Raw genomic sequence first — 22,684 nt, 5'->3', positions numbered from 1 at the left:
GGACCTTCTGGACCAAAGGCCAGCACGCTAACAATTTAGCCATGCAGCCGGACAGAAATAACTATGGTAAGCTGTAGGAAATTAAAATATGTTTTCAATAAGACAAACCCATATTTATGTTGACTGCAGTGGCTCACTCGTTTGGCCATTATCTATCTATTTCCAAAATAGTAGATTCGATCCCCACTGAGGTCGGAGGCATTCGAGGGTGTTTACTTGTAACTGTCAAAACCGGGTGTCATTGGCTTCCAGCACGTTAGAAACTTCTGTAAAGCAATAATCCGAAACTGTAGCGCCTCTAATCTAAGAGACGCTAAACAAATAAGGATTAATTAACCTGTATCCAGCCCCGCGGTCTAAGTGTAGTGAGCCTTCCTTTTACCCGGAGGCACCAGGTCGATTCTCAGCTAGGTAAGGAACTTTTATCTGGGTCTGGGTGCTGGGTCGAGGTCCCCTGACTACGCGTCATCTCGTCACCTCTCTTCGGGCTGAGTAGCGGTCACTTGGTGGGCCAAGGCCCATCAGGTCTGTAGCACCATGGAGTTTGTTATTGGCTAGTTCTGGCATTTTCTTATCATGTGGGTTAGTTGTCCCTGCGTTTCAAACATAGCGGGTTCGATCTCGGTAGCATTTGAGGAATTTTAAATGTGAGAACTCTCTTACCAGGCCAGTTTGTGTTCTGGCTATGAGTAGTCACATAGTGATCTGTTAAATGTCAGGATCCATCCTATTCCTGCGCCAAGATCTTAACGGTGATGCTCACTTTACATCGAGAACAGTGTTCTGGGGATAAACGGAGCGGTTATCTTCGGCATTCATCGGGATGCACTTGTAACGCATTACAACGGTAGGGTTATTGTTTCGGGCAGTGAGAGGTCAGGTGCATGAGGCTACGCGGGTTGCATGAGTAATGTGATGTGATGAGGGGGCGGGGCTGGCTATATAGCCGAGAGTCAAGTCTGGGCTGACACAGTACTACACTGAATCGTCCGCAGAGCGCATCACAGTCAGCATGAAGACTGCAGTGAGTACACGACTGATCTTAACTCCTCAGAAAGGGAGAGTCACTCACATATATCAGAGAGTCCTGTAGAATTTGGTGATGCGATTTGAAATTATCTCATAAGCATTGGAAATGTCTGTTAGAACTTTGAGATTAAAGATGATTTCATCTCAGACATGTTAGAGAGTAATTATCTTATACGTATTAGAAATCTGTTAGTGCTTAGGAGATCAAATTTGAGATTATGTCATACATATTAGAAATTCTGTTAGAATTGTAGATCAGTGCATGATCGGGACAATAGGTTTAGAGCTAACACCCTTCAGGTTCCACAGCATCGTACGGTAAACTGCAGTAAGTCGTTTATTGTCACTGCCTGTCAATTATAAAATTGCCTTAAAGTAAACTATATGAAATACAGCAAGATAGTGTCAAAACCCAGAAAAAAATGTCTTAAATACCGCTACCTTTCCACTTATTACGCCATGCTAGTGAATTTTCACCAATTTAATTAAATAGTACGAAATATCGTAACTTACTAGTTACTTTTTCGATGTTTAGTTCTTAATTCATCCTCCGCATTAAAATGTATCTTAGGTTTCTCTTACGTCTTCTCTTCCTTTTTAGTATAGTCTATGTTTTCTGAAATGTAAAAGTAATATTGTGATCTCCTAGATGTTTAGTTTTTAATCTTTTTAATCCTCAGTAGAAAAATACATCTTACGCTTTTTTATAGTTTATTTTTATTAGAGTTTGTATATTAATTGATTTACAGTGTCAGTTAGTTACAGCCAAAGGGATCTCTGGTCCTACTTGTAATTAACTTTAAATATATTTCTATTTTCTACCAAATCGGAAATATTGTTTTATACGTATTAGAAACTTAGAGTTTAGAGATTGATTTTAAAATTATATTTTCTTATTCTTGTGAGCCTCCGTGGCTCAGACGGCAGTGCGTCGGCCTATCACCGCTGGATACCGTGGTTCAAATCCCGGTCACTCCATGTGAGATTTGTGCTGGACAAAGCGGAGCCGGGACAGATTTTTCTCCGGGTAGTCCGGTTTTCCCTGTCATCTTTCATTCCAGCAACACTCTCCATTATCATTTCATGGCATTTATCAGTCATTAATAATCAGGTTGGGAGTGGCGACCCCATTGTACAAATAGCCTATATCTGTTTCATTCATTACATCCCTGACCCGGTCAAAGACTGGAAAACAGGCTGTAGGTTGTTTTCTTCTTCTTCTTCTTCTTCTTCTTCTTCTTCTGCGAGTGTCGTCTCCATTAGGGAAGGTTGGTTGGCTACAATCTTGGCTGGTTCGATCTTCAGCTGTACTTGTCTTAGAATCCAGCCCTGATCAGTCCCGCAGGTTTCTTTTTTGCTAGAGGCTTTACGTCGCACCGACACAGTTAGGTCTTATGGCGACGATGGGATAGGAAAGGCCTAGGAGTTGGAAGCGGCCGTGGGCTTAATTAAGGTACAGCCGCAGCATTTGCCTGGTGTGAAAATGGGAAACCACGGAAAACCATCTTCAGGGCTGCCGACAGTGGGATTCAAACCTACTATCTCCAGGATGCAAGCTCACAGCCACGCGCCTCTAGGCGCACGGCCAACTCGCCCGGTCCTGCAGGTTTCTCAGCCATGAGTGTTTTCTTCGACCTGACCTCGTCGCTGATCAATTTTCCTTTGCAAGATCAGCTTTAGGAGACGGTATTTTTCGTTTCTGTAGATATGCCCTAAGTAGGCGGTCTTAATTTTCTTCATAATGCTGATTGATCCTTCTTAATGCGCTTCAGTACAGCTGCACTGGGGACATGTTTTGTCCACGAAATACGCAGTATCCTTTAACAGATTCACATTTTGAAGGCTTCCAGTCACTCTATGGTATTGTGTTCGAGTGCCCATGACTCAGCGCCGTACAGGTGAACTCAATACACACAACACCTCACAAAGTTGTATCTTTAGGTTCTTCATATTCACATCAGTTCGTTTGATCGAATCATGGAACAGTTGTCGGCTTTCATGATTTCTTAACTACGAGGCACCTGCGTTAGTAGATTAATTAGTGTGTTAAATAATGTTTTCAGAGAACCTCTATCGTTTGTCAGTGCTTTTTAATATCAAAGGAGCGTCAAGCATGGAACATTCATACTCGCATTGGTTATGCTGCAAGAATATAGATTAAAATGCAGTTTCTTTCATTTCGCGACGTATTCAGTGTTACACAAACACAGGTTTTCGGCAATGATGGCAAAGGAAAGAGCTCGGTCTGGGAAGGCAGCAGCCATGGCTTTAATTAAGATACAATCCAGGGATTTGCCTGGTGTGAAAACGTAAAACATGCAAAAAACCATTTTCAGGTTTGCTGCAGGTCGAGTTCTAACTCATCATCTCCTAAATGTAGGCTTACCAGTCGTACTCGCTCGGCCTACGGTACAGTCTTGACGTAGGCTGATATTTGTATTCTAAGTGGCTACGTCGCACAAACACACTGGAGGTTTTTGGCGACGTAAGGGCAGAGGGCTATGATTGGGAAGTAAGCGGCTGTGGCCGTCGTTAAGGGAGCCATGACTTAAATGTTGCTATTTTTTACCAAAAAATCGAATTTTTAATTTTAATGTAAAAAAATCCCCCAATTCTTCCTCTTTGAAATCCTGTTATCAGATTTCATTAACGCCATTTTTAAAGCTTTAAATGCCGGATTTAAAGGGTAGCGATTCGGCGTATATAGAGCAAGCACACCCCCTTTCTCACGCTGCCAAACAGAATTAGCTTCAAAGTTACTTTGGACTACTATCTCAATAATACCGCTGGAATGTATGTACCTTGTAGCAGGCCCACGCTGTGCGTAAGAGGAAGCAGACATCTGAGGGAGTAATTTACAGTTCGGGACTGTTTTAAAGCAAGTATGTTTCTTAAAATTTGCAATTGCTTTTGTCTACCTTAATATTTTTTTTGTTTTAGTTTTTTTTAGCTTTTTGCCAAGCATAAAATGCTCCTTGCGATAGAGTTTTTATCTGATTCATCTGATGTTTTCAGAGAATGTTTGAATATATACAGGAATTATAAGTAGTTCTGCGTTTTACTATCAGCTAAATATTACCTTCATATTTTTACTCTGAAATAGCACGAAACTGTATTTTTGCCTATTAAATGAATATTGAAATTTTTAAAAAAATGTATCTCCGATAGTTTATACCTGACTGCGAAACCTGGAGTTCTTCTTAAATATATGAGTATTTTTAACAAGTCTGCCAAACTATAACACCCCCCCCCCCAAAAAAAAATTGTGCCAGAAGGAGAATTTTCCATGCAACATATAAAAATAAAAATTAGTTGTAAATAACTTTGCTACCAATTAACTAATCAACTTCAAATTTTGTATGGGGCTATATCTTATTAATATATACTTCTGTTTTAAATTTGGTTTTGATAACTGGTAAATTGTGGAAGTTCAAAATTTCAGTCACGACTCCCCTTAAAGTACAGTCCCAACATTTGCCTGGTGTGAAAATGGGAAACCATGGAAACCATATCATGTTCCGTATGTAATCGCATTGGTATGCGATCCAAATCACGCAGTCAATTCATTCGATCGCTGAAAGAAAGTACAAGTAGCATTCTTAGATAATATTTGTGACTTATTGGATTTTAAATTCATAAAGGTTTCAATTATAATTATGAGGTGAAAATTCTGCATTTTGAGGACAGTGGTGAAAGCATAGTGGCGCTAATAGTAACTAAAAATGTACTTGAACAAGTAATATACTCCCACACCATAAACATTGTGACGATGCAGACATTGTATCAAAGGCAAAGCCATCTTCTTTAGAGGCCTTCAAGGCCTTGGGAGGAGTGGACGGTAAAGACTTCCACTATCCATAACGACGGCATTAAGTGGGGTAGAGTGTTTGACTCTATGTCCGACCGCCTTTACCACTAGGATTTTAACCTGGCACTCATTTTTGGTGTAGGATGAATGAAACTCAACGTCATATGCACGTTCAGAAGTGGGTATGTCGTTTCTTAAATTTTTCGGCTTCCTGACGGGGAATCGAACCCTCGTCTTTCGGTGTGAACGCCTTTACCACCTCGGCTAAGCAGCCTGTCACGAGTTGAATCGCTGCAAATCACTCGTAACAAAAGAGAGCGTTCAGCAACACTTGGCAAAAGCATATTAGCGGGAAACCCCCGCAAACCCCATGGCACTACAGGCCCTTGAAGGACCTACCAAGTGACCGCTGCTTAGCCTGAAGGCCTGCAGATTACGAGGTGTCGTGTGGTCAGCACGACGAATCCTCTCGACTGTTATTCTTGGCTTTCTAGACCGGGGCCGCTATCTCACCGTTAGATAGCTCCTCAGTTCTAATCACATAGGCTGAGTGGATCTCGAACCAGACCTTAGGTCCAGGTAAAAATCTCTGATCTGCCCGGGAACCAAACCCGGGGCCTCCGGGTAAGAGCCAGGCACGATACCCCTACACCACGGGGCCGGCGTTAGCGGGATACCAACACTGCATAACTTTTGGTGTTTGAAATACCGTTTGTTTGTCCAACCCTTGTCCCGTTTCTCTACGGAGTCGAGTATGAGGTGAGATGAATCTGTCGTGGCAGGTTTTATGACCAGATGCCCTTCCTGGCGTCAGCCTCATCAGAGGTGTTAATGAAATGAAATGAATCACGTGATATGATAGTAGGAAAGAATAGGGTGAAACCCGATGCCGGCACATAGCCTACTCCTGTCGAATAGCACCAAGGGGTCTGCTCAAGACTTAACGTCTCCATCCAACGGACGAATCACCATCAACAGCGTCATATGCCCTCGCTCCATATGAGCACTGCGGAGAGGTTTGGAATTTAAACCAGGCTTTTGGCACACAATCTAATTATTACAAATTGTATACCACCAACCTCCTCTGCCCTGCCGGCCAACATTCTGATGGACCGGGCGAATCAGCCGTACGGTTAGGGGCGCGCGTCTGTAAGCTTGCGTCCGGGAGATAGTAGGTTCGAACCCCACTGTCGGCAGCCCTGAAGATGGTTTTCCGTGGTTTCCCATTTTTATACCAGGCAAATGCTGGGGCTGTACCTTAATTAAGGCCATGTCCACTTCCTTCCCACTCCGAGTCCTTTCCTATCTCATCTTCATCATAAGACCTGTCTGTGTCGGTGCGACGTAAAATAGATATTTAAAAAAATCTGATGGTGAAATTGTTTTCGACCAACGGGACGCGAACAGGCTAACCACGGTGTCTGACCGTTTAGGCTTCAATGCCTTAATGATCATGGCCACCAGGCGATGTTGAAATATGTATTTGCTTTTATTTAAATATAGACTGTCTTTAATGCATGAACTGGAAGAAGAAAAAAGTATGAACAATTCATAACTAGTGATAATTCGATTAAAAATTTGAAGCAGACCGGCTGAGTAACGTAGTTGCTTAGATCTTCGCTTCCTCTGCTGAAGGTCACGGGATGGAATTTCGATGCAGTCGGCTGGCATTTAAGGATGCTTTATATCAGAGTTTCGTGAACCAATATTTGATAAAGATCTGGCACTTCTATAATCTATCTCATTTCTTGGCATCTTCTTCGTCCCGCAGAAGAATGATCAACATGGAATAATTATCCCTCTTTTGTAATTCTCGTATTAGAGTTGCTGTATCGAAGATGTAGTGAGGAAAGCAACGGGAAACTACCTCACTCCTCATTTCCCTAGTACGCCTCTTTAGTGATGCCTAGGCCATCTATGCCAGCTGATGACAGAGATGTTGAGGATCCCACCAGCGGAATCGCTGACGGACTGAACATACATACATACATACAACCACTGTAGGAGGTTCTGTGCTGAGAAGTCTTCTCCGCTCACTCCTCGTTTCCCTTCTGTGTTGTCTTCTGTGATCAGTTGTACCATGTTGTATTTGTCATTTCGAAGGTGTGATCGAAATAAGATGTCGGTGCGACGTAAAGCAAATTGTTAAAAAAATGCTTCTGTCTTTTTCCTTCTATTTGCTTTAAATTTAAAGGGCTAGGAGTGGGAAGGAAGCAGCCACGGCATTTTCCTGGAGTGAAAATGGGAAACCACGGAAAATCATCTTCAGGGCTATCGACAGTGGGGTTCGAAGCCATTATTTTCCGAATGAAGGCTCACAGCTACGCGACCGTAAACGCATGGCCAACTGGCTAGATGTCTCCGTGAGTTTTGCGATGGCTCGTATAGTTTTTCAGTATCACGGACTATATCATTGTTGGTAACGCGGCCTAGCCGTGGGTTCTTCTACATTCTGCGATATATCCACATTTCAAAAGCCTGCAGTAGGTTCATTGACGAAGTCTCCAGAGTCCATCCTTCGACATTGTAAAGCAGCACTACATGTAAGCAAGTTCGTTACGAGGTGATGCAGCTCTTTTCAGGCAACACCCCGCCCAGTGGAGGTGAGCCGTAATGATACGGAGGCGAACAAAGCAGCATTGACAGCACACATTACTTCATGACATGCCAACAAGTTTCGAATCTAAGTTACGCTTGCACACAAAATATTTTACCTTTAGAAACACACCTTTCATAATGCCGGTTCTACTTTTAATTTCTACATCCAGAAGACAGGGATAACAAGTATCCCTAATTTTGTCAGTTAAAATAAATCATCTATCTATCTATCTATCTATCTATCTATCTATCTATCTATCTATCTATCTATCTATCATTCTTGACGTATCCAGCATCCTACGTGCTCCATCTCCGTACAGGCCATGAATGTCGTTGGAGGATTGGAAAGTAAAGCCTTCCTATATCCGCAACTTTGGCACTAAGTGGGTCCGCCCTTACCCTGAGTAATTAATCTGCTAATTATTGTTTATGTAGTTTGAGAGAACCACAGGGCCATGTGCCCCTCTGTTCGACTTCGTGACTGGAAATCGAACCAATGACCTTCCGGATAAATAGAAAACGCCTTTACCTCCTTGACATGACACCCTTTCAATGGCCTTTCCGACCAGGGTGAAAAACAACACTTCAATTCAGTCAGATACGGTTTCTTTCTTTTTGCTAGTGGTTTTACGTCCCATCGACACAGATAGGTCTTAAGGCGTCGATGGGAAAAGAAAGGCCTAGGAGTTGGAAGGTAGAGGCCGTGGCCTTAATTAAGGTACAACCCTAGCATTTGCCTGATGTGAAAATGGGAAACCACGCAAAACCATATTCAGGGCTGCCGACAGTGGGATTCGAACCCACTATCTCCCGGATGCAAACTCACAGCTGCGCGCTCCTAACCGCACGGCTAACTGACCCGGTCAGAAACGTATAAAAATATATTAAAATTCCCTTCTGTTACATCATCTAGCAATGTCTTATGGAGGGAAAGTTCAGCTTATAAACTGATAACGTAAATGGACTTGCAATGTAAGAAACTCAGATAATGGCTGTACATTTAAGAACCGTGTTTTCCTAAGTACAGTATCGTTTCAAGGACCTCCGTGAAGACTTTACCTGCAAGTAAACGTTTTTGTGAAGAGAGAATTTGTGTACTAAACTGACAGCTCACGCGCTCATAGACGAAATAATAATAATAATAATAATAATAATAATAATAATAATAATAATAATCGAGCAATCGGCTCCGCGGTTTGAGTCACGTAGTTATCAGCTTGCATTCAGGAGATAGTGGGTTCGAACCCCACTGTCGGCAGCCCTGAAGATGGTTTCCCGTTGTTTCCTTTTTTTTTCTATTTGCTTTACGTCGCACCGACACAGATAGGTCTTATGGCGACGATGGGACAGGAAAGGGCTAGGAATGGGAAGGAAGCGGCCGCGGCCTTAATTAAGGTACAGCCCCAGCATTTGCCTGGTGTGAAAATGGGAAACTACGGAAAACCATCTTCAGGGCTGCCGACAGTGGGATTCGAACCCACTATCTCCCGGATGCAAACTCACAGCTGCGCGCCCCTAACCTCACGACCAGCTCGCCAGTTTACCATTTTCACACCAGGAAAATGCTGGGACTGTATCTTAATTAAGGCCACGGTCACTTCTTTCCCACTCCTAGCCCTTTTATACCCCATCGTCGCCGTAACACCTGTCTGTATCGGCGAGACGTAAATCAAATTGTAAATAATAATAATAATAATAATAATAATAATAATAATAATAATAATAATAATAATAATAATAATAATAATAATAATAATAATAATAATAGTGCTATGTCCTAAAATAACAGACCCCCATGGCACTACTGCCCTGATGGGCCCTGGCCTACAGTACAAAGCAACGACTGTTCAGCCCGAAGGCCTGCAGATTACGAGGTGACGCGTGATCAACATGACTTCTCTCAGCCGTTATTCTTGGCTTTCTAGACCGGGGCCGCTATGTCACCGTCAGACAGGTCCTCAATTGTTCTCACGTACGCTGAGTGGACCTAGAACCAGACCTCATATCTAGGTAAAACTCCCTGCCCTGGCCAGGAATCGAATCCGGGAACTGAAGGAGAGATGCATGTTCAGTACCCCTAGCCCATTGGGCCAGTAGCTGACGTCCCACTGACTAGTTTAATTTTGTTGAAGACGCCGAGTAGACGGAATTTTGCCCCGTAGTTATTTCTTTTACGTGCCGGTTACTCTACGACACGAGGTCGACGTATTTGAGCACTTACAAATACCACCGGAGTGGCTGTCTCCGTGCCTAACTGATTAGCATGCTGGCCTTTCGATCCAAGGGATTTTAACCTTCATTTTTACCTCCTCTGGCTCGGGAACTAGGTGTCTGTGCCGTCAGCATTATATTTCATCCTTGATAGGGCCCCATCCTCACAGACACGTCGTCTCAAAAAACCCGAACCGGGCCACTCCGGAGACCATACGTCAGACAGTAAAAGCGCCGGTCTTCTGAGCTCAAGTTGGTGAGTTCGATCACGGAGGTATTTCAAAGTACTCAAATACTTAGCTTCGTATAAGTAAATTTACAGGCACGTAAAATAAATCCTGCAGGACAGAAATCCGGCACCACGGTTTATCTGAGAACCAAAAGATAGTTAGTGGAACTTAAAACTATTATTATTATTATTATTATTATTATTATTATTATTATTATTATTATTATTATTATTACTCAAAGCTAGTACCTTATCTAAACTTGGCTTAGTAAGTGCTCCCTACTCGGTGTGTGTGTGAGAGAGAGTGAGGCGGGGGTGTATTTGGTCAGGCACCCCGCGCTGCTTTTCCCCTCCCCCTCTGGCCAATGGCACGTGGGCTATCCATACAAGTGATTAAAGCGCCAATGTTGCTTAACTAATGGGATCCGGTGTCTCAACACGGTCACACCGTTGGCATTATTGTTCTTATAAAGTGATATAAAGATAGAATTTATACGTCATATTCGGAGGCCACTGGTGAGATACCCAACTCGTTCAAGGATTTCAATCAAGACCTGCTTGTTGAAACGTTCATTCACCCCCAGAGGTCAACTGGAGAACTGTGAAGTGAGTGACAGTGGACAATCGTTACGCTGACGATGATAGCAATAGCTGTCGATCTTGCTGGGTCGCAATCATCTTTGCTGACTCGAGGTCTTATCCCTTTCAGATCTGTATTTTCCCCCCACAGGTATAAAAATTACCCTAAAAATGTCACCTTCTGAGGGTATACAAATCAGGTGTCATTCCCGAAGAAAAATATTTCCTTATTTTCTTCATACTTGTCTCACCCCCATTTTCACGCACGGGATGTTACGGAAGTAGTTAATGTCTATTTTTATCAGGTTAAGACTGTACATTCTCAAGCAGATTAATTATAACTGAGATGAAACTCTGCGCTACAACATAAAATGGGAGTAAATTACTCATAAAAACGAAGAGATTAGGATTGCTTTACCTATAAGGAATAATCTTCATTGGGGTAATCACGAGGGTGTAAAGAAAGGTTACAGATCTGTTCACATGCGTATGAAGATATTTAGAGGTTGTAGTAAGGATGTAAAGAAAAGGGCGCATAAGTCTCTGGTATGACCCCAATTAGAATGTGGTTCTAGTGTATGGGATCCACACCAGGACTACTTTATACGAGAATTGGAAGATATTCAAAGGAAAATAATACAGTATGTTCTTGGCGACTTCCGACAAACGACTAGTGTTTCGAAAACATTGCAAACTTTGGTCTGGGAATACTAGGAAGTAAGGGGACGAGCTGCTCGACTAAGTGCTATGTTCCGAGCTGTCAGTAGAGAAATGAAATGGCGTATGGCTTTTAGTGGCGGGAGTGTCCGAGGACAAGTTCGGCTCGTCAGATGCAGGTCTTTCGATTTGACTCCCGTAGGCGACGTGCGCGTCGTGATGAGGATGAAATGATGATGAAGACGACACATATACCCAGCCCCCGTGTCAGCGAAATTAACTAATTATGGTTAAAATTCCTGACCCTGCCGGGAATCGAACCCGGGACCCCGGTGGCCAAAGGCCAGCACGCTAACCATTTAGCCACGTCAGATGGCGTGGAATGACATTGGTAGAAGAATAAGCTTGAGTGGAGCTTTTAAAAGTAGGAAAGATCTTAGTATGAAGATAAAGTTGGAATTCAAGAGGACCAGTGGCAGCTGGTGCAGAAAATCAGTTGTGTGCTGTAACCCATCCCCCCTCCTAAAAATAAAAATATTTACAAACATACCGGTATGTGGTTTTCAAGAGGCCCTCCACTGAGTTTTCCACACTGAACAAACACGCAAACAACCCCAACACATATACACATTCCTCATAAAAAACTATAAAACTATATAATTAAACACACAATAACCCCTGCAATGGCAAAATATTTACGAACTCAAACACTTGGAGTGCAAAAACAGAACTTCCCGATGTTACCAACATTGAAATAAATGCAAGTGTGACTAGTGCTGCCTCTCTGTGGTCGAACGAAGAATCGCTGTGAAGTGATGTTTTGGCTGTTGTTTCCACAGCCTAGCGGAAAAGTTGGGCACGCATGCGCAAAAGGCAGAGTTCCTGAAAGGCTTAGAAATTATCGCTGAGCTGTGATCGCACAGCCCAACACAGCCACCCGGCATGGAGTGCACGACTAGCTACCTGGTTGTGAGGTGAATTGCATAATTTCCTATTCTTTGGCTGACGTCTTTTTCAATGCACTGTATTTGATTGTAGAGAATATTTTTAAAGTAAGTTATTTTTCAAATTGGCAATGTGCTGCAGCACTTCAGCACATAAGGTACGGCCGCCCCTGAGAGGACTAATCGGGGCAAGTATTCATTTATAGCACCAGGTTGAGGGACTGGAATAATTCGTCAAGGGAAATGTTCGATAAATTTCCAAGTTCCTTGAAAACATTTCAAAAGCTAAGTAAACAGTTGATAGGGAATCTGCCTAGTGCCTACCGAGCAACCGCACTAAATGTAGATCATTGATTGGTAGTGTATGTTCCGCCATACTTCGTAAACGGTTATTCATTAATCACGGCCGACTGGATCCCTCGCTGCGCTCCGGAGCTAGCTAGAGCGACGCATCAAGTCGGCCGTGCATTAATCCATTTAGTTCCGTCATGTCCTGCTAGATGGCTCTGTTTCCGAAAGGAGAAACAGAGAATTCCATGAACAAGACCAAGCCACTTTATAAGTTGCAATCTGAGATGAACTATTAGAAAGATAAAAAATGGCTCTTTACAGTCCAAAGCACGGAATTATGCCGATGTACCGCTGTTAGAGTACGGTTCCAATGTACAAGGCCCACACCAGGACTACTTGATACGAGAACTGTAAAACATCCAGGGGAAAGCAGCACGATTTGTTCGCGGTGATTTCCGACAAAAGAGTAGTATTACGAAAATGTTACGAACTTTGGGCTGGAAGACTTGTGAGTAAGGAGAATAGATGCTCGACTATGTGGTATGTTTCGTGCTGTCAGTGGAGAGGTGGCGTGCAATTACATTAGTAGACGAATAATCTTTAGCAGAGTTTTTAAAAATAGGAAAGTTCATGATATGAAGATAAAATTGGAATTCAAAAGGACAAACTGGGGTAAATATGTATTTATAGGACGAGGAGTAAGGAATTCGAATAAATTATCAAGGGAAATGTTCGGTAAATTTCCAAGTTCTTTGGAAACGTTAAATTACAAGCTAGGTAAACAACTGACAGTGAGTCTGCCACCAGGGCGACAGCCCTAAATGCAGATCATTGATGATTGATGAGCATTTATACACCACACGTCTCTAAGGTGGATTTCTCCGTACTCAACACCACTTCTTCTTTTGATCGGCCGGGTGACGCCGCATCTTTACTTCCGCACCTAGCCGCGTAAAAACGCATTTCGGCTGACGCCACGTTGGAAGTCGGCCTTCCCATCACCATCATGCCCAACTGCATTCTTCACGATGTCGAGCTCACCTACTCTGATGAAGAACTTCTCCACTACTTCCGCAATAACTGCTTCCCTATTACCAACGTGTCTCGGGTACAGGATAATTGTCTTCCCATTCATCGGATCCTTGTTCAAGTTCCAACAGAAGATGCCGTACAACAACTGCTCCAAGATGGTGTGTACTTCGACCTTTCCACGCATCGTGTGGAACGCTGCCCTTCATATTTTGACGACTCCTTTGAGCCCCTCGCCACACCCATACTACCCCAAGGACTCCCGCCTCCCCTGATATCGCTCTCTTCCTAGGACCCCCCTGTCACCACCACCACCACTTCTACCATCACAACTACCACTAACACTTCTGTCCATGCTTCCTCTACTATTATTCTAACTACTACCGTTATATCCCATTCCTCCCCACTTATGACGTTTCCTCTCCCCATCCCAATCTCACTTACTCAACAACATGCAAAAAACCAGCCGCCTGCTCAGGGAAATGCCACCGTTCAAGATACAGCGTGCCCACCGTCTCCACCATCACCGCCGACAGACCAGCATACCATCTACAGCTGTGTTGTTTGCGGCGTAAATCCCAGTCTCCCAACTGAGGTAATTGTCCACGAACTTCGCCTGGCAGGGATCCTCGTGCGGAGAGCGTTCAGGATCCACAACGCTGCTGGACCCACATATCTCGTGCCCCTCCAACTTCCGACGTCTGCAGACAATCAACGCCTCATCGCTCATGAAATCCATCTCCACGGCCGCCACCATCGAGTAGAACCCTCCCGCTCACCTCCCCAACTTTTGACCCGGCCTACATCACCTCGTCGGCGTCCCTGGCCTACCCCTCCTCCTCCTCCACTTACTCCCAATATGCGGTTTCATCCACCCCCACCCAACTACTTTTCCCCACCTCCGCTTCCATCAGACATTCTTCGCCTACTGCTCACATCCCTTATAAACTTCTCCTCTTTCTATCACAACTTTGCACTTCACCTTTTCAATACCCACCTCGTACTCTCCTCTGAATTTTCAATCCTTGCACACATCCCCTTAAATAATATCCACGCACACCTTCTCATTCCTTACTTCGTATAACCCTCCTCCTCATACTATCGCTCCTTCCCCAACCAGCCGAAACTCCTAGCCAGGGTGAAGGCGTAACCTTCAAAGTGGCCCACCCCTCCCTGGGAGGGGAATGAAAACATAGGGAAAAATGAGCATTAGCTACCCCGTTGATGCATCGTTCTAATACCGTCTAACACCACCTTCACCTTTGATAACCGCCTTGATACAGCAAGGAAAGGAGTCCACAAGTTTCTGCTGGTATGCCATATGCATGTCTAGCCACTCGCTGTTGATTAGATCGCGTAGAGCCACCAAATAACGAGGATACTGATATCTGAACAGTCTTATTTTCTATGATATGATGGTCGGGGGATTTAGTGAGCCAATCAAGGCTTAACACTGTGTCGGGTGTGTTCCTCAAACCAGTCACGTATACATGCAGCCCTGTGAGCACGGCTGTTGTCATCCTGGAAAATGGGAGTGTCCACAATATACTCATCATGATAATGTTGAATGAAGGGCAACACTTGGTCTTCCTGGTACATGTTCACGGTGACGTAAATGAGTGTGTCCAAGTCATAGTGCCATAAAAAAAAAACCAAAACACAGAATCACTCCAGCCTGAACTTCACACTCCAAAACTGCGGGTCAAACGCTTCATTGGGCAATCGGTGTACTAAACGCCTTGCTTTATTTGAAAACAAGCAAAATCGTGACTCGTTGAATCACACGGCATGCCTCCAGCCAGCAACTGTCCATGTTCGGTGTTGTTTGGCCATCGAAGGCGCTCAGCTTTATGTGTCACTGTGAGAAATGGCATTTTACGAGATACCCAACTCCAGATGTTACTTCGCAATGTTCACCCGGAAACTGGTTGGGATGGACTTTCATTTACCAAAAGCAATAATTCCCATTGGGTTTGGAGCCGGTTTTCATTGTCAAGGATCGTCGCCATACGACCGATTTGTGTCGGTGCGACGTAAAATAAATTTAAAAAAATTTACACTGCGCGACGCTCATCCTCGGTGTCTGTCAGTTAGGATCATTTTGCGACCACAATTTTACACCGTACTTCATTACCGCGAATAGTACACCATTTCTGGTAGACATGCTGGACAGTCCTTGTTGATACACCAACACATCGGGCAACTTCATTCGCTGTGTGCTCATGGGCACGTCCAAGGACGATAGCCCCATTTTGTCAGTCTGACACGTCTTTGCTTCGACCCATTTCGATGCGCTGCTTCCATACAACCGACTGTCTCTCTCTCTCTCTCTCTCTCTCTCACACACACACACAACTTCACTGCCATGGTCATATGTGACGAGTGAAGAGTCACATGACCTGCTACCAGTGCAATATTCTTCAAAGCGACCGGACTACTCTTTCAAGGGGATGACTACATTTTTTCCCGGTATGTTTATATGTTCTTTACGTAATATTAAATAATTGTGATTTATTATATTAAACTTTAATACCATTTCATCGACAACAGATCGGTTTTAATCAGCAGTTACTCATGAAAATATATTTACTTGTATTTACAATCATGTAAAGGAATAAAACTACTGCAAATGATACAGTATGTTTAATTTTATAGTCTACGAATGAAGCAGTTTCATCTCAATGAGAAACGGACACAGTATTTTGCACTACAAAGAATAAGTTGAAATATATGCTTTCAGCGCATTTTCTAGCAAACTACTGAGCATGTAATTAAAAGGAGATAATATATATATATTAGTTAAGGTTTCCAGTCAATCATATGGTTATAACTTGGTCGTCTGACTATATTGACCTCGTTAGGCTCTGCAAACCAAGGCTAAAGGTAAGGTGCTAAGCAACACAAGAGAATTGGTGGAACCAGTTAAGGGTGGAGCAGAGGCGTTGTACCATTCCATTACCAACATAAGCTACTCTTTCTATATCGGCAAGATTCCGTGCACTCGACTATTCATAATAACGAACATCGGGTTAAAGTGGGTTCAGGTACTGTATGAGTTCGTGTTATACTTTCTCATCAGCTAACTTCCTCGTAAAACTTTGAAGAAGTATTTCCGCCTAGTTACTTAATACTATTTTCTCTAAGTAATTCTCCATGAAATTAAACTTTCACCTTAGTCGTGCGTGTTAAATCATGAACTATGTCTGAATTAGGAATCCAATATCGAAGGTTGGGATTCTGGAAAAACATTGCTGAATAAGTTTACCTAGCGGGTTGTTTATTCTCCTGACATTAACACTAAGCAACTGTACATCGTACCATAAGACATCACCTTTACACGTGATATATGGAAACAGCCGTTCATTAAATGGCACTTAAATCATGCAACGGATAATGAAACATTCGGATACAATAATATGCGAAGCGGATACACACCATCCTCTCTAGTATACAAAAATTAAGTAGATTCATAATTCGTTTCTAGGGACTTAAAATCAAAATCATCAGGAAAAATGAAGTGCGCCTGACACAGGCACTGAATATAGAGATGGAGTACAAGAACTTGTAGGACAATACAGTCTCCAAGTTATTAACGAGTTAGGTTGGCCAATAGCATTCCACTCCCATAAGTAATACACGAGCAATTATTCGCTAGGCTTTACTACTACTACTACTACTACTACTACTACTACAAACCCCATGGCGCAACAGCCCCGAAGGGCCATGGCCTACCAAGTGACCGCTGCTCAGCCCGAAGGCCTGCAGATTATGAGGCGTCGTGTGGTCAGCACAGTGCATCCTCTCGGACGTTATTCTTGTCTTTCTAGACCGGAATAATAACAATAATGATAATAATAATAATAATAATAATAATAATAATAATAATAATAATAATAATAATAATAATAATATGGCCTCGGCTGCCTCAGTGTAAGTATTTTGACTTTACGTCACCTGAGTGAGTTGCATGTCATTTCCAAAGTTCATTTTTCACTAACATATTTAATATATAACCAATATATTTAACTACAATCAAATACAATTTTTTTTTCGTCGCACCGATAGAGATAGGTCTTATTGTGACTATCGGATAGTAAAGGGCTTGGAGTGGTAAGGAAATCTCCATTTTAAAATAATGACATAGGCAGAATCATTATTTCTATCCAATTTAAAACGAGGACACAAGTTAATTTTAAGTTAATAAACTGTAAATAATACCATTCGAACTTCTATATTTCCGGAAATAAAATAATTCATCACTGAGTGGCAAGTAAACAAAAACAGCTGCGTATATCTAACATTAATAAGTGTAGGTATTTCATCTACCTCTGACAGTCAATGTTTATTCAAATCCATTTCACTGTAATACAGTAGCTAAAACTGGTACATTTTAGTGAAATTTTTACTTAAATCAATGTCGATTCGGACGGAGTTGTGGGCAATAGTAATTTAAATTGTCAGTAATATGGAAGTAACTGATTACAACATCAGAGCAACGTGAGTCGCTTATTATAGAATGACTGTCCCAGAAAGCCTCATGCATACTCAGCAGAAAAATATGGAGCTGTGACTGACCAAATATCACAAAGAGGTTGGGATTTTCGAATGATATTTGGTTAAATAGAGACGGACGATAGTATCAAATAGTGTCTTAATTTCACTTCCTGTTTGTATTTAAAATTAGGTTTTCTTGCAATAACTTTGTCTAATTCCGAAAACTTACTTTATTCATGGCACCTACTGCGGAATTTCGGACTTCCTACATTGCAACTTAAAGTCCACCACAGTGTGGAAACGGTGCAGTTTCAATTGAAAAGGAAGATATTAGAAAAAAATTCAGATATTGTTTATTTCAATAATATGATTTTCTGGTATTTTAATAGTTTCTTTTTAACGGAATTTTCTACATTGCACACTCCGCTATGTTTTCCTTATTCCCATATGCCGTGGTTACGGTAATGAGAATTGCTACACTTCTCGATTTACCACGACCATTCTCTCAAAACATAAGATTTCCAACAGTTTTGACCTTCCATTCCAAAACACCCTTTTGCTATTACACGTAAGGACGTATGAATAGCGCTACAGGAATAGTTACTGGTTAAATGGGATTTGAGCACCCAGAGACCTGCCAAATACTCTTCTGAAGGACAACAAGGTCACTAATAAATATAGTGTTCAGAAAAATAATGAATGGAAATGTACATACTAACCTTCGTTTGAAATGTTCGTAACTGAAGTGACATTTGTCCACAGGTGGTACTCCTGATGTTGGTGGCGATGGCTGTCGCGGCGCCTGCCCCCTCCTACACGCAGCCTCTCGTTTACGGCTACTCCTCACCCCTCGCCTACGCCGCCGCCACATATGCAGCAGTCCCGGCGTACAGACCAACATTGTATACAGGCTATGGAGGGTACTCAGCGTACCCTGGAGGTAAGTCCCCAATATTACCAAGGACCGAGGTGTAGCATGTCTTCTATATCCACCGTGAAAACACGAAATGCAGCCTGCCAACATATTTCTCAAGGTAGAAGGAATACAAACGTCAAATGTTACGGTGATTTCATTTTGGCATAAAACCATAGTAAGAACTGTATACTGCGAAACTCGTAACTCATAACACAGTATGTCAGGAGGGAGACAGGTGTGTCTATCTCTACACTAAAGCATTTGGAATTTGTCTAATTTCTAGGAAATCAAGTTGACATTATTCGAACTGGAACCCATATATAGCAGGTAACTTTCTTGCTATTAAAAGAAGAGAATTATTCCTTTTCACGTTTCACGTTTACTCAGGCATTCAATGGCAAAAATGCCACTAAGGTAAGGGTGTATTCTGCCCGAAGGTAGGTCTGAACCTTCGCAGAGGTGTGCCTGATCCGGAGTTTACGTACGGTAGGGTAGGATGGCCAGTTCCTTTCCGCTCCTCCATTCCCTTACGCCCCCACCAACAGCGCGTGGTAACCCATCCAAATCTTGACCACGCCCACTGTTGCTTAACTTCGGAGATCTCGCGGGATCCGGTATTTTTCAACACGACTACGGCCGTTGGCGCATAATGCCAATGACGTCGTGTAATTGCTGTTTGAAGGTTATTGTTTTTTCTTTTTTTCTTTTTGCTATTTGCTTCACGTCGCACCGACACAGATAGGTCTTATGGCGAAGGTGGGATAGGGAAGGCCTAGGAATGGGAACGGGAAAACCATCTTCAGGGCTGCCGACAGTGGGATTCGAACCCATTATCTCCCGGATGCAAGCTCACAGCTGCGCGCTCCTAACCGCACGGCCAACTCACCCAGTAAAGTTTATTGTCACAGGTACATTTTAACCCTAAACAACGCCCTCTTGGATATACACATGGAAGATACTGTTATGAGATGTTACCGTACGTTCATGCATGTAAGATGTTTGAAATTCTCCTCGAATGATTTCTTAAGAGATGGATATTTTATCCCTCTTGGTGTAAATCAATCTTCCGCTAATATCAGCTACTTTCAAGCACTCCAGTGTTACTAAGGGTAAGAGGGTAATACTTTCGTTATTTTGTCCCTTGAAACAACCGGCTCAAACGAACTCCGCAACTTTTACCTGCTCAACACACGAACTCCGCAACTTGCTCAAAACTACCCTTGCAGCCAGTACACGAACTGCGCAACTAGCAGCAGATCTGTGATTTTCTCTTGGCCACTCCCCATAACACATCAGTAAGCCATATAATAAAGAGCTTTAATTACAAGATACTTTTATTCAAAACATGCTTTTAAGCTAACGATAACATTTAAGACTTGTACGAAACTTGCGAGTACCTTCATTCAGAAAATATCTTTAAACTAGCGATATCAGTTCAACTTCGTACGAAATACATTTCAAAAAGTAGGCCTATAATCTGTCCATTTCACCATTTGCACAATTTTCTTCTGGATGTCGTTCTTTGTATTTCTTGTCAGTTTTTGGTACGGAACCAGAGCCGACACTATTTAGCTAAATGTAAGAGGCTGTTGGTACTTTGCTGAAGATGGATCAAGAGTCTGGTTTCCTACGCGCCGAGACAAAACATCATCACTCCCAATTGTTAAACGCTTGGCATTACAGTTCTTCTTCGAGCATCTCCAACCCTGATCATCAGCAGATTTCACTGTCCTATAATGTCTGAATATAAAGTTTAAAAAAAGTGGGAGTGTCTGACCCCTTTCACTACACATTACTTTTACACTATTCTCCATCTACAGTGTCACTATCCTACACACTTTTCAATGCCTTACTTTCTCGGCTCTAGATTCACCACTGCTATGTTCTTCTCTGACGAAAGGTTCAAGCTAGGCGGAAGCACCTGTTTTTCTACCTGAATGGCAAGTTGCGAAATTCGAGTACGAGGATTAGTGGACACATCCTCGACATTTTCTGAATTGCGGAGTTCGTATCCCTCTGAAGCAACTACCAATGTTACCACCTCTTTACTAATTGAGGCGTTTTTTACAAGTACAGTCATAGTCTAAAATTTTCTGGAAGGTGAAATAACTTCCTGTATCCCACAAATATCTTTACAAGTCTTGGGATTTTCGTTGTGTATTCTATGAATGTTGTTATGTTTTCACTAGTTTGCATTACTCACTGGCTATTACTTAAGTTAGAGAAAATGAAGCTTAAAACTAAGTCCTTAAGAACTGTGTCAGTTTTGTTAATAACTGGCAGGAAATTATAAATAAATAAATAAATAAATAAATAAATAAATAAATAAATAAATAAATAAATAAATAAATAAATAAATAAATAAATAAATAAATAAATAAATAAATAAATAAATAAATAAATAAATAAATAAATAAATAAATAAATAAATAAATAAATAAATAAATAAATAACCTAATATAATGCAATGCTTCCTAAGACCCTGAGTAATGTATTCAATTGAATATGTTAGTGTTCACATTTTTGTAAATAAAAAAAAAGACCTCGGCATTGCGTGGGATGGAATGGTTAGCTCTTAGCCGGCTACCTTTGTCCACAGAAATTAACCTGGTTTTCCTTGTTGGTGTGGACTGAGTGAATCTCGGGGCCATGTGCCGCTCCAAAAGTGGAAATCTCTTTTCTTACATATTTCAACTTCCTGGCGGAGAATCGAACCTACTTCTTTCCACGTGAACCGAGCACGTCTTTATAGCCTCGACTAGGTAGCCTCTGAATATTATGTGTGTCTAATGTAAGAAGTAATTGACTTCTATGATTCTGGTTCAGTATTTCTCTTAATTGGTTTATAACTTCAATTTCTTTTTGCTAGTAGTTTAACGTCGTTCTAGCTTAGATAGGATTTTGGCGTTGAGATAGGAAAGGAAGGAAGCGATGAGGTCTTAATTAAGGTACAACCATGAAATTTCCTCAGTGTGGAAAATGAAAACCACAAAAATCCATCTTCAGGTTAGCCGACGACTTCAAAATCACCATCTCTCGAAATCAAATTTACTTCTATACGAGGTGAACCGTGCAGCCAACTCGCTCGATGTATTATTTTCTAATCGATTCGGTATTACCACATTAATAGTGGCATAGGTCTGTCTCTGTGGTGTTGTAGTTAGTGTGATTAGCTGCCACTCCCCGGAGGCCCGGGTTCGAATCCCGGCTCTGCCACGAAATTTGAAAAGTAGTACGACGACTGGAACGGGGTCCACTCAGCCTCGGAAGGTCAACTGAGTATAGGGGGGTTCGATTCCCACCTCAGTCATCTTCGAAGTGGTTTTTCATGGTTTCCCACTTCTCCTCCGGGCAAACGTCAGGATGATACCTAACTTAAGGCCACAGTCGCTTCCTTCCATCTTCCTCGTCTATCCCTTCCGATATTCCCATCCCCTCACAAGGCCCTGTTCAACATAGCAGGTGCGAGGTACTGGTCCTCCTCCCTAGTTTTATCCCCGAGCAATTGTCTCCCGCTCCAGGATACTCCCCTTAAGGCAGTAGAGGGAAAAAGCAGCCCCGTAGGGTAAAATTATTAAATAATAAAAATGGCATGCAAATAGATTGAAGTGGAAGCATATGGAATATAATAACAAATCCAATTTTTGTTTGTTAGTATTTTTTCTGTATTTCGTCAGCTATCCTTGATAATGATATATTTACTTCTTTCCAGTCTATGGCTATCCGTACATCAACTACTATTAGCGGCCGTCTCTAGTGCTGCGACATTTCTTCTAGTGCCAACCCATCGTCACCACTAAGAGTCACCTTCTACTGAGGAGTCTCTACAAGTGCCATCCCTCATTATCATATTACATATCATAATTTGTCATTATGAAAATAAACTATTTTATACAATG

At 42.2% G+C, this 22,684-nt stretch overlaps 1 long non-coding RNA gene across 1 annotated transcript; it reads left to right on the top strand.

Moving 5' to 3' along the window:
* The first annotated feature begins 962 nt into the window (after positions 1–962).
* Positions 963–22,684, top strand: LOC136869284 (uncharacterized). Its single transcript, XR_010859750.2, has 3 exons — positions 963–1,024; positions 18,632–18,809; positions 22,498–22,684. It is a non-coding gene; the product is annotated as an uncharacterized lncRNA (long non-coding RNA).

The sequence above is a fragment of the Anabrus simplex genome, chromosome 1 (genome assembly GCF_040414725.1).
Source record: "Anabrus simplex isolate iqAnaSimp1 chromosome 1, ASM4041472v1, whole genome shotgun sequence".
NCBI classification, from domain to species: domain Eukaryota; kingdom Metazoa; phylum Arthropoda; class Insecta; order Orthoptera; family Tettigoniidae; genus Anabrus; species Anabrus simplex.
The sequence above is the reverse complement of the archived record's forward strand: the minus strand, read 5'-3'. Positions and strand labels throughout refer to the sequence as shown.